Consider the following 13,409-nt stretch of genomic DNA (forward strand, 5'->3'; position numbering starts at 1 on the left):
TTTTCTAGAATTTCAATTTGACTCTTTTTATATATAGTTCTCTTGAATGTAGTATTCATAGTTTTCTCACAGCCAGTGTTTGGACCTCCTGTGGGTATGTTTCTATTACTAGTTATTTTAGACATTCCTCTTCTTCCTCCATCTTATTATTTTTTACTGACTACCTGAGACTTGTTATGAAAAAATTGGCAAAGTAATTTGGAGCACTGGAGGATGTCACCTTCCTCCAGAAAGGATTTACTTTTGTCTTTGACCGCTGTTGGGTGAGAGGCAGGTCACTCCCAGGCATCCAGGAACAGAACCAAGGGAGGCCAAGTTTCAGTCTTTATGAGAACAGGGCTCTCCTGGATTGTGATCGCTCCAAGGCATGGCCCTTCAGAGGTCGCACCTGAAATACTGCAGCATATTTCAGTCCCTTCCTCCTTGGCAGGTCTTTAACTACGAGACTGCCAAGAGTCCTGTTCAGTTATTCAGCCTCTCAGCCAACTTGCTGGGAAGAAGTTTGAATCCTATAACCAGTCGCTACACTGGAAGTAGATGTTCCACTGTTTAAAAGCTGTTACTGACCCTGACGTATACATGTCTTACATAAGCTCTAAATAATGCCTGATTAAATGTGGATTCAGCTATATTCAACAAATTTGTTTCTTCCCTTCATAAAGCCACAAATTTAAAGACTGTATTTCCCTTAACACTTAAGTCAAGATTATCTGTTTTATATAAAGATAAGTTACTTAACTATAATGCTAAAACGATTCTTCCCAAATTGGTAAAATATGTAAGCATCATTGCTTATGAAAGAATTTTGTTAAAACCAATATAGGAATCTTTATGTCTGAATGTGACATATACCATGTTCATAATATAAGATTATGTCATGTAGAACAGCGTTTCTCAATGTGTTTTCTCCTAAGAGATATCTTACCTTCTACCCCTTCCTCCAAACAGTTTGTTTGAATACACTTGTGGAATCCTACATACATGTGCCCAGCTTGGGGACCTGGGATGTTTTAACATTTTAAACGTTCCAGTGTGTTACACAGTAAAGACTTACTTTTTTAAGCTGTGAGTTTTCCTACTTTATAAGACAAGACAGCTTTTAAAAAAAATTTTGTTCCTATTGACATCCCAATAGGCTGTGGTTTTCTGTGAGACATACTTTCATTCTGTTGTGGAGGAAACTGAATAATATAACATCGAGCCTCTACCTTCCAGTGATTTTTTCATTAGCTGGATAGAAAAATATGTTCATATTGAGTTTAACTGGAATATACAATTAAAGTCATTTTCCAAGAAACCAACACAAAACAAGTCAATGGCGGAAAGAAGGAGAAGGGACAAAAACAACATGTACTACTGATCCATGGACACGGACAACAGAGTAGGAATTGACTGTGGGAGAGGGAGGCAGGGGGGGATGGGTGGGGGCGGGCAAAGGGGGAAAAGCTGAGACAACTGTAACAGAATAAACATGATTTAAAAATAAAAACTTTACAAAAAGATGTTATGATTAAGGGTAAAACTGATCATTCAGTTCTTAGTGACTAAGTGGGCCATGGTATTGGAGGACCAAAACCTATGTCAAGGTTTAATTTAATTAGCATTATTAATATGCAACAATGAGTGTAGCCTTTGAGGTCAAAACTATAGAAGAATAAGCCTTGAAAATTCCAGTGCTAAAACAATGTTATTTGCCAACGAAGTAAACAGATCATGATGATTTTTGTTTATTAATTTAGAAAGTTTAGAGTACTCTCTGCAAATCTAGTGCAGTAAAAATGAAAGCCATTAAAATAACCTTGTTTCTCTGGGTAACAAACCCTGGACATGCCAGGGTATCCAAAAATAACACACAACAGGATTTCTCTCACCTCTTTTTTTAATTTTAATTTTTTTATTTTTATTGAATTTATCGGGGTGACATTGGTTAATAAAATTATATAGGTCTCATTAACTTTTTAAAGCCTCCTGACTTTGTGGAATTGCTGCAGTAAGTTCTAAATGATGTATGAAATGGAAAAGAAAATGCAGCCTGTCCTTCCTTCCTCCCAGGCAAGAGGCAGTAGCACCTGGGGTTTTTTTTGAGGGGTGGGGGTGAGTAGGCAGGGAAAGGGTGTGTTTTTAGCCAAATTACTGTCAGGATTGTCACCTTCTTCTGTATAAAACTTTTAAACCCAGCACAGCCACACACACGCAAAATGAAGACTTCAAAATTCATTCAGAGCACGGCATATTTCACCTACTCTGACCCGCTACTTTTAGCTTTTATTACCTGCGGTGCTGCAGGGTTCTCTCTCTCTCTGGTCTGTTTTCAAACGGATCCTCCTGCCAATAACTGAAACAGAAAGACAAAGAGCTTCCATATGGGAATCAACACAGGGGCATCCTAAGCTCTCTGCTCTCTAGCACACTCCTTAAATTCAAGACAAGAACCCCCGCCAGGGTATTCGTGATGTTAGCAATATCACTGTTATTCATCTTCCATGAAATAAAAATGTATTTTGCTTTTCCCTGTGTACAGCCATTGGCTAATCATAGAACTTTGGGAAATAGAAGGTTTATTAGAGTACTTTTGGACTCAAGCAACAAAATATCCAATTAACAACAGGTATGTACACACAGTAACAATAAGGAGTGGATAGATAAGTGCACTGGGGGTGGTTAAACTGCTGGGCAATCTCATGTGTCTGGGCTCTCTGTCAGCTTCTCTGGTCTTCAACTCTTGGTTGCAACGGCTGCAGTAGCTCAATAACAGCTTCACAGGAGGAGAAGCAGTGAGGAAGGGCCAGTGGCTTTCTTTCCATGAATAGTCTCTATCAGGGAAAAGTAAGTATTTCCTAGAAGTCTGCTGCAACTGCTTTTCTGACCAGCACTGCAGGACTTTCCTGTGCTCGAGCTGGAAGGAAGATTGGGAAAACAAGCATCTAGTATTTTTAATTTTTAGCCTTCATAATGCTAGATGGACTCTGGCAGCAAAGGAAAATGAGGGCTGGCTATCAGCTCTCTAACAGCATTTACCATAGGAAAGGGACAAAGGAAGTAGTTTGTTTTTCTTATGTAGACTATTAGTCCTGTTTGAGCAACCATGCACTGTTCAGTTTTACTTTAATGGATCCATTTTTGTTCTGGTTCCATAATAATAAGGAAAGAATTCCTTATTACATGTATATGCCTCCAATATTGTGCTTCTTGAATGAATTTTTAGTTGGTTTTTGACCCCATCATAGCATAAATAAGTAAAAGTTAAAATACAAATTGCTCTGAAGGCCAGACCAACAAATTGCTTAAAATTTAGGGATGAGCCACTATCTGATTGTGGAATCAGAGGTATGCAGCTTCTAATGAGTCTTATTGAAATGTTATGCAAAATGTTTATATCTTCACGTGTATATTTTTGTTTTTGTAGAGGAAACCCAAAGCTTTGGCAGATTGTGAAAATGTCCATAACCGCCTAAAAGTTTAGAAATGCCGATGATGATGATTAACTATCATAATTCAGCGTATTTGTATGCACTGTTTTAGGGGAGGAAAAAAAACAGCTGATCTACATTTAGAAATAGCATTGATGGAATAGTCTCATTAGATTCAGAGACATAATTTCACAAAAGCATTCTCACAGTTAATCCCCCGTGGTATTTGCTGCCTGTCCATATTATTGAACAACAGAGAGATTATCAGCCTTCTTTATGCCTGAATCCAGAAAAAGTCAATTGATAGTGAAAAACAAGGTACTTTCAAAGCAAAATGTAGGTGGGAGCCTCATCTTTTATTTTCTTTCTATCACTTCTTTCAGTTGTTTAGTGAGAAGTTACTGAGTTCTTGCAATCTGCCAGTGGATTATCTCAATTGTTTCATAAAATGTAGCAAACATAAAACTCTGGAGAGATTCACCAAAGGTCAGACAGCTAATAGCTGATGGAGATTCAAAGCCAGGACACCTAACGCTAAGGCCAGTGTTCTTTTCACTCTACCACACTAGCTTTCTTCCTAAGGGCTAGAATGTAATCTGTATGTCCAAACTGGGAGAAAAACAACCAATTTTGATTACTCCACATGTTTAATTAGTGTAAACAGGCAATGCACAGAATTCAAGGTAAATGTTCAAAAGGACTAATTTTCAGTGACAACAATGCACTTCTGTTCACTACATTAACACTTCCTACATTCTACAGGGTGGGGCAAAGGTAGGTTTACAGTTGTCTCTAAGAAAAATAATACAATAATTAATAAATAATAATACAATAAATGGTTTTTCAAACACTCACAACTATAAACCTACTTTTGCCCCACCCTGTACATGTTTGATAAAATAGTCCTTGAAAACTAGGCACAGGGATCCAGGAAGTGGGGTAGACCCTCTTTGATTTGTGATGTTAGTTATGTGAGTACGTGTCATATAATACAAATACTGACAAATAATTAAAATGTTAAAATTGCCTTTTGATCTGTTAGAATGAAATTAATAGCCAATCCTTTTTAAGTTTCCACATTAATCAGTGTAATACATTTAATTAAATTTAATTGTTTCCCTCAATTTTGTGCTACAGATAATTTAAATATTCATTTAAATGTTAACATCAGGGAAAACCCTTTATAGAGTAATTCAATTTTATTCTGCCTTAATTTTATAAAATCCAGGATATTTGTTTTGTTATTAAGTATGATGGAACATAATGATTATGAGGTAAAAATGAATATAAATTTCTGCAGTGGTCTCCAAACAATTTTGCACAGTGATTCCAAAGAGTCAAATATACTGTTTTCATGTTAGTTTCAGCAAATGGAGCTTGAAATGCAGAGACAGTGGCAGTCAAGCTGCAAAACTCTGTCTTCATTCAAAAGAGGAAATGATTACCTTCTGGTCTTTTTCATTAGTTATCAGCAAGTTGCCACAATTAGATTAGGAATGGATGAAGACCTTATTTTCCATTTCAGTCTGTGTTACATTATCTGTGCAGCGCATATTGTGTATTTAATAGAGGTTTAGGAAAAAAGGTTAAATAGATTTATAACTTTGATGGGCTCAGTAAGAAACAGTGCCACAGTTGCCTGGTCAGACTGAAAATAAATTTATGAGTATTAAAACGCAAACTGCATTCAGTGTCAAGCAGAACTATTGCCAGGCCTTCCTTAAAGAGGCGTCGGGCTAGTCTTTTCACAAGTGCCTCTGGGATGCCTAAGAAAAAAGAAAACATATTGTTCCTAGAATCTGCACAGTTCTAAGAATCTCATGGTGAGTCAAGTGGTTCTTTCTCCATTAGTATAGAGAACTCACTGATTGAATACTGTGCCAAAGAGGCCCGGATTCATATGAATTGCTAAAGGCTAGTCATTATTAATTTAAATTATCACATGAATTATGTGCAGTATATCAATTGCATTATTGACATCATCAACCTTCCACGCACCCATGCCCTTTGTCATGTGACTTCGCACTTTCTCCCACCAGTAAGTGGCATGTTCCTCTGTCCCTTGATTTTAGTTGGCCATGTGACTCACTCATATTGATAAAAAGATGTTAACAGATGATACAAACTGAGGTTTTTAAAAAATCTTTACCTACTTCTAATATTCTTTACACCTTTGTCACTGTCATGAGGACATGACCAGGATGGCCTGCCGGAGGATGACAAATTCAAGACCCACTGACTCCTGTTGCTCTAGCCGACAGGCAACCAAACCTCAGACACGTGTGTGATGCCAGCTGCGACCAGAAGCACCGCCCAGACAAACTCAGCCTTGATCAACAGCCTGCAAACTTGTGCGCTGAATAAATTGTATTGTTCTAAGTCATTATGTTTTGGGATGGTTGGTTATGCAGTACTGTTGTGGCTCTGGGTCACTTATACACTATAATAAGCACTGTTTCATACTAGGAGGCAATCATGGGGATTATTAAAAGTATATCTTCAGTGTCTTCTTGGCTAGTCAGGGAGGAGAGACGAAGAAAGGAAAAACAGGGGAAATTTTTTGTTCCATATAACAAAATTACTAGTATTTATTCTTCTGTTTTGGATATAGAATGAGGATGGCTCGATTGGGCCTTCTCTTTGCAACAGCGGACAACAAGCACTACCAGCTGCCTGTGCTAAGACTGGATGAGTGGAAGTAGAGTCGGGGCTTAGGAAAAGGCCGGGAGTCAAAGGGGGAAGTAAGAGAAAGACATACTACCCCTGATGCAACAACCTTACAAGTAGATTTGGTTATTTGCTATTCAGTGAGGAAGTCTGGCCAAACATCTGTTTTTTTTCCAATAGATTTGCCAGATTTAGCAAAAATATAGGGTGCCCAGTTAAATTAGAATTTCGGATAAACAACAAATAACATTTTATTATAAGTACATCCCTTACACCAGATATGCTGTGTATCCTTCAAACGTTGAGACTTCTGGTGAAGGAATTTAGGAAATGGAGAAATCATTTAGTTCTAAATAGAGTTTTACCTATCATTTTTTATTTTCTGTGAAGTGGTCTAAGGAATAATGTCCAAAAGTACTTTCTTGGGCATGTTATTTAGAATAAATGATCTATCGATACAATAAGTGAAGGTAGAATTCAATGCAGAATGTGGATCTGGTGGAAAAACCTATGTTTACAAGCCCTCATCTATTAATGACTCATATATTCACCCATACACACAATGACAAATCAGACATCTGGAAACTCTCTCCTGTCTTTTAGCTACTCACTAACAACTGATTTGGCCTCACTTGTAGCCTACCCCAAAATAACTACAATATTTTTTTCAAAATGATATTATTGTCTTTCTTTTTTTATAATTATACAATATGATCATTGAAAAAATGTGAAAAACACATTAAGTTTAAAAGAAAAAATTATACACACACATATCCCTTGAGAAACACTTTCTTAACATTCAGGTAAACTCATTTAACTTATCTATGTATACAGATAAATATTTAGAAATATGTGTGATGTTTACCTCCTCCCACCAGAAATAGAATTATCTTATACATGTTGCTAGGTAACCTTTCAGTCTTAATATAGTGTGGACTATTTCACTGTCAATAAATATATATATTTACATCACGTCCTTTTTTTAATGAATGCAGTCAGTGAGTCAACAATATTTGTCGAGTTACTACTAAACGCAAGACATTCCGTATTTCATTGCATGTATACCCTATTATATATTTACACAATTCGGTCTGTCATTTTATGTTGTTTATGTAATTACTTACTATTGTAATTGAGCTTACAGTGAATATCCTTGTAAACATACAACTTGACTGATAGAGACAGAGAAGAGCCAACATCTTAGGAATTATTCAGATTGTACCAGAGCAAGCTGCCTGCACAGTTCCCATTTTTACGTATATTATTAGATATTCAATCGATAGTCTATAAAAAAACTAGTCAATCAGTGAGTCATTCAGTTCTCTCCTTTTCATTATTCCTGACACCTTTTTCTACCTCTAGTGTATTTATAGGTACAATTATACTCCCATGAGAAAGCAAGCAAAGGGGGAAGAAGAAAAAGTCAATAAAACCAGTCTCAGGAGTTTAGGTATTTACACACACCAGCATTTAGGCATATAGACATTTTTTATTCACTAAATATTTACTGCCAAGAAGAATCCCACTGTTTCTCTTAGTTTGAGACTCAGGCTGAAGGAGGAGCTTCAACCTGGGGCATGACACCTCATGCTGGATGTCAGAGGCATGAGAGGGCTCCAAGACACTGGCCAACCCTCATAAAGCCTTAGCCAGGAACTGACACATTGTCACTTCTATCCACATTCTACTGGCTAAAATAAGTCACATGGGAAGCCCCATGTCAGGAGGGTGAGGAAACACGCTCTTCTATAGAGGGGAGGAGGTGTGGGTGAGTAGTTGCTGAACTTAATGCAATCAGTCACACTCATTATCAGCTGTGCAAATTAAAAACTAACATAAAAAATGGGCCCGCTAATCACATATACTGCAAATTAGTCCAGACATCAAAGTGCTGCTTCAAACGGGCTAAATAAAACTTGTTGAAGCATGTTATTAAACATGGTAGAGAGCATGATTTTGCCTTCTACCAGGACTGGAACCTCTTTTTTACTTTTTTCAGGTACATGATTGGATTTTCTTGCTTAAACGACTTCTATGAGCCATGTTCTATGATTTCCATTTTCTATTATAAAGTGGAGAGAATATCTAAAGTACTTTGAATGCACAATACTTCTAGATTATTATTGCTCCTTTTCTCTTATAGTTACCTCACCTGCATATAACTTAATAAGCCTTTTTCTCTAACTCATTAAGTATTTTTTAAAGTTTTATTTATTAATTTTAAAGAGAGAGGAGGGAGTGTGTGAAAGAGAGAGAAACATTGATTTGTTCTTCCACGTATCTATGCGTTCATTGGCTGTTTCTCATATGTGCCCTGACTAGGGATCACACCTGCAACCTTGGCATATTGGGACGCTGCTCTAACCAACTGAGCTACTAGGCCAAGACTGTAATTCATTTGCAGTGACTTTCTAAAGCACTCAATTTAGCTTTTCTAGAAGGAACACTTTGTGCTATAGTTGTACGTAATTAATTTACACGATCACATTTTTTTACTATAATGACAAGTATTGGTATATTAAAATGGTTTGAGAACAATCATAACTGCTTCATAATAAGTACAGGGCTCAGCTGGACAGGGCGGAAGTGCCTGCCGCATGCCATAGTGTTCGGTTGTCTTCCCCATTAATTAATCACTCAATTTTATGACAGAAATGGAGGGGGTTAATCGGGTGAGTCTATGTGGAGGTCTACTATTGATTTAGTTTTAATGTCTTTGATTACTAAAGGAGTCAAATATTTTTAAATTATGAATTAGCCATATACGTTTCCCCAATGAATTTGTTATTTCATTTATAAGTATAAAATCATGTTTTTCAAAATTAAGTAATTCAGAGCAAAATTACAGATCTAAGGGAATGAATTTAATGAGCTTCAAAGTAAATAAGTATCTTGAAAAGACCACATTCATAACTCAATCATTATCAACATACTATTACCAAAAGATAATGTTTTGTGCCTAAATAAGTATGCAAATTGAATGGTGTTTCCATGTAGTAGATGTCCTGATTTGTGTATACATTTGGGATATAATAAAGTTTTTATGTCAATAAGCTTCTGCTCATTTCAGTTAACATTAACATGTATGAGGCATTTGATAAAGAAAACAATGCTACTCATCAACTGGAAAGTTTCATAGAGAAACCCCCAACTCCCTCTGTTGCTTGGCTCTTTCCACGCACCTTAATAAGCTACTCTTTCATCTTATTTACTTATTTATTTTTAAATTTTTTTAAAGATCAATTGTTAGAATCAAGGCTTCTTTTATTTTGCTGGAGCTACGTCAGAAGTAAAAGTCAAGCAAGAGAAGGTTTGGAAAACTGCTTGAATCAAGAATCCATATGCAAAGCTATCCTGAAAGGCAGTAACTATTCCTCCCAGAAGAGAGGCAAGAGGCAGATGTGGAACTCCTGCCACATTAGGTTACTTAATCCAAGCTCTGTCTGACTTTTCTTAATGGTAGAGAGCAAAATTAAGCTTCCAGTTCCAAATAAATTTCTCTGGGGTAGAAACTGGAGGAAATGAGCGGTAGTATCCAGCTATTTATGATGATCAGATTTGATGGGTTCGGGGCAGCCTGAATTCATTTCCATTTCACCTCGCCTAGATTATCATCCTCACTGCATTTCTAAAAGCTGAGACACTAATAGCTCTTGTATTAAACTAGAAAAAGACTAGATCTGGGCTCAGAGAGAAAATAAAAGGCCTGCAGTTTCAACATGAGTTGCACATCTTTACGAAGAGTAGAAAAGGTGGTTAATAACAGGCCTAATAGAGAAATACTATTTTTGTTGCTGGAGAACTTAGGAAGACAGATCATCTTTCTTCTTTGTATTTATCACAGGCAATTAAACCCAGTTGAATTAAAGGAAATTAAGTTAAGGGGGGGAAAATCACATCCAAATAAAGCTTAGGAAGCAATTTCTACCCATGAAGTAATTAAAGAGTGACATGAGTTCCTACATTAGCTCTTGACACAGAGTCATGTTAATGAGAAGCCCTCTTGGGAAAAGTGTTATAAGTATTCTGCCCAATGGTCAAGCAGGAGCTGATTTTGAAGCAATGGAAATATAGTCCCTTAGAGACAAGGTGTCTTCTTGCTCAACAGAGTATTAAACAAGGCAATTTCTTCCATTTTAATGACTGCTCCCATTCCAGAAGAAAACAGAGGATGGACACCAAGGGATTGTAGATTACTTTGGTGATCTTTTATGTTTTTCTTTTAATTACAAAGTACTTAAAGGAAAGCATGTATGTTATATTAAAAATAATTAAACAAAGCGATGTGTAAAAGAAAAAGATAAGCCCTGGCCAGTGTGGCTCGGTTGGAAAGATCGTCTCATAGACTGAAGGGTTGTGCGTTCGCTCTCCAGTCAGGGCACACACCCATGTGGCAGGGCACATATGACCCCCACTCCAGCTACATATGAAAAGGCAGCCAATCAATGTCCCTCTCTCTCTCTCACCCCTCCTCTCTTTAAAAACAATGAAAAAATTGTCCTCAGCTTGAGGTTAAAAGAAAACCAAAAAAGAAAAGAATGAGGAGGATTAAAAAATATGCCCATATTTGGGTGTATCCCACTCATCCCTCTCAGCAATAACCACTGTTTTCTCTCTGAGTCCCAGTTCTGTGAATTTCTTGAAACAGAAAGTGCTTCATTGTTACAGAAGTCACACTCCTCTCTCTTTCCTCCTTCAGTGAACTTCTCGAGAGTCCACTCTGGGTGCTTCAGGAAAGCAAGCCATCTGGACTATGGAATCTCTTGACCCAGCCTACAGACCAATGTTGAAATAACAGCACTAAAAGGGAGAGGCTTTTCCTTCTGGTGTCCTCTGTGGAAACTTAATGGCATGTGACTTTATTATCACTGCATTGCAATAAAAATCAAATCAGTGTCCAGTGTTGCTGAGCAGTAAAGAAATTTCAAGCAATAATGCTTTGCCAAAAATAATTACTTTTCTTTCTCTTTGTCTTCTTTCATTTGTGTTAATTACATCTGCCTCAATTGTCTGGTTGGCATCGCCTTGCATTCCAGAATAAATCTCTTTATGTCCAGTATATTTTGAGTTTTTCTGCAACTTACCTGCCAACTATCATCTCTTCAGAGACTTAGCTCAGAATTCTGTGAAAATATTATGTGGTAGGTGAGTTACTTAGCTCCATGATAATTTTATCATGGGTTCTCTCTGTCCCACCTAACCTCCAGAGCAATGTTTCTCAAAATGACATCTTTAGATTCTCGGGTGTCCAAAGGCATATTTTGAGGATTAGAAAAATCTCTGTAAGAACTGAGTGTACATTCACTTTGATGATTATCTTATAAAATATTAAATATAAGCATAGTCTTGATTATATAGATAAAATGTATAATTAAGTACAGTACCATAAATTATGTCTCCATGCTTGTCTATGTATGATCAACCTAAGGGAGCAGGATCTAGCTTGGCCTAGACTGAGTAAGCAAGCATACGGCTGATGTTAAGTCTTGTAAACTAAGGTCAAAATGGCAATAATCGGCCTACATCCATCTTTGTTCTTATGTTGAGTTTTTAAGCAGCAATAAGCAAAAAAAACATTCTTTTGCAAAAATAACTCCCAGTTGAAAGTCATTTTTAGATACTAGAACTAATTTTTTTAATAAATTGAGACTGATTTGCTGTCATGACAATGATATCAGGGAATGATGATGCCATATGATATGTGCTATAATGGACAGAGAAGGAACATCTTACCAAACTGGGGAGTCCACTGGAGGTTTGGCAGGATGAGTCGTTAGGAGTTATCACATGTTGCAGTGTTAGGGTGAAGCCTGTGCAAAGGACACATCCATGCAAAGATTTGGGTGTATAAGGGCATTATATGTACCTAACAGTGTATGAATTTTAAAGAAAACTTAATGATATTAATTGGTACATTATCCAACAACCACGTGATATAGGGAGTGAATTCTTTGCTATTATCTTGTTTACCTATGGAAAACTGCTGCTCAAAGAAGTGACTTGACTTTTTGTCACACGCTACGAAGTGGCAGGTTGGAACCTAAAACCATGAGACTGCTATTGCACTGAACATTTTTACTAAGCCACAATTTCCTACTCCAGGACTCGAGATGGCTTTAAGAGCACTCTTTGTTTCCCTAGTTTATCTCTGTCCTGGTTACCATCCAACCATGTAATGGGCACTATTAGGTAAGCAATTACACAAACCCAGATGCTTTGTGAATTAAAAACCTGTTGAAAAGTTAATGATGAGTAAAATCCAAAAAACCAATATATATCTAGTGTCTGTTCTGTTCCAGCAACTTTGGGAAGACGGCGTTGGCCAGTGCAGTTGTGCTGAGTCCTTTCTCCAGATTAAAACTTAGTTCGCCTCCCATTTTGCCTGTTCCAACGTGCTTGGTGATTTGACCACTCTGTCTCTGTGCTTGTCTCTAGTTCTTTCCTCCAGTGTCTCTGATTTAGAAAACCCATTGTATGTTTGCTTTCCATCCTGAACTTAATTTATATTCTGGTGTCAGTCTTCTGGTCTCTTGTGCAATGACCACTGGTCTGGCCCCTAGGTAACTGGATGGCTATGTATACTTCCTGCTGGAGGCAAGTCCTCAAAGATGTTATTTTATAATCAACTTAAAAAATAAGTAAATAAATACACTACTGAATTTTTTTAGAAGACACAAATATCTACCCGGCTAGTCGGCTTTGAATCTTGCCTGAAAGACTGCTCCTCCCATTCTTATTATTCTTGTTGTCACCCATTTTAGTGGATTTTGCACAAATTTGCTTGAGTTCTCAATCTGTATCCACCTTGAGGCCAAAATACTCAACATTTTGTAAACCATCACCCCAAAGGATAAAAAAGGCAACAAATCAAACAAAATTTCATTTCTATAAAACTAAACTTGGTGAGTGTTGTAGGTATTCTGTAAAATGTATGGTGATGAATGGAAGACAGTTCCAATGAATAAAAAGAAAAAAAACTTCAAATATCTGATCACATACACTTACTTATTCCTCAATGTTCTTCTTCGGTGGTCAGCCATCTATTCAATGTCTCTTCTTTCCTTTTTCCCTTCTTCCCACAGTCTTTCAAATCCCTGTCACTGCCTAGAAATGTCTTAGAAAGAAGTTTCATGTTTTTTTAGTTATGATCCTGGGCACTTGGTGTTCCTGGACGTTTGTCTTCAAACTAAATTAATGAATTACAGAGCAGATCTTCTGGGGTATGTAGAGTTTCAGTGATGGGTCTGGCTTCCTAAGAAACAGAATTATGTTTCACATTCTTACATTGACATAGAGAGCACAACAAATTGTGTCTTCACATTTTATGCCTGC

The sequence above is a fragment of the Pteronotus mesoamericanus genome, unplaced genomic scaffold, assembly GCF_021234165.1.
Source record: "Pteronotus mesoamericanus isolate MK-2021 breed Mesoamerican mustached bat unplaced genomic scaffold, CSHL_Meso_final contig_84, whole genome shotgun sequence".
NCBI classification, from domain to species: domain Eukaryota; kingdom Metazoa; phylum Chordata; class Mammalia; order Chiroptera; family Mormoopidae; genus Pteronotus; species Pteronotus mesoamericanus.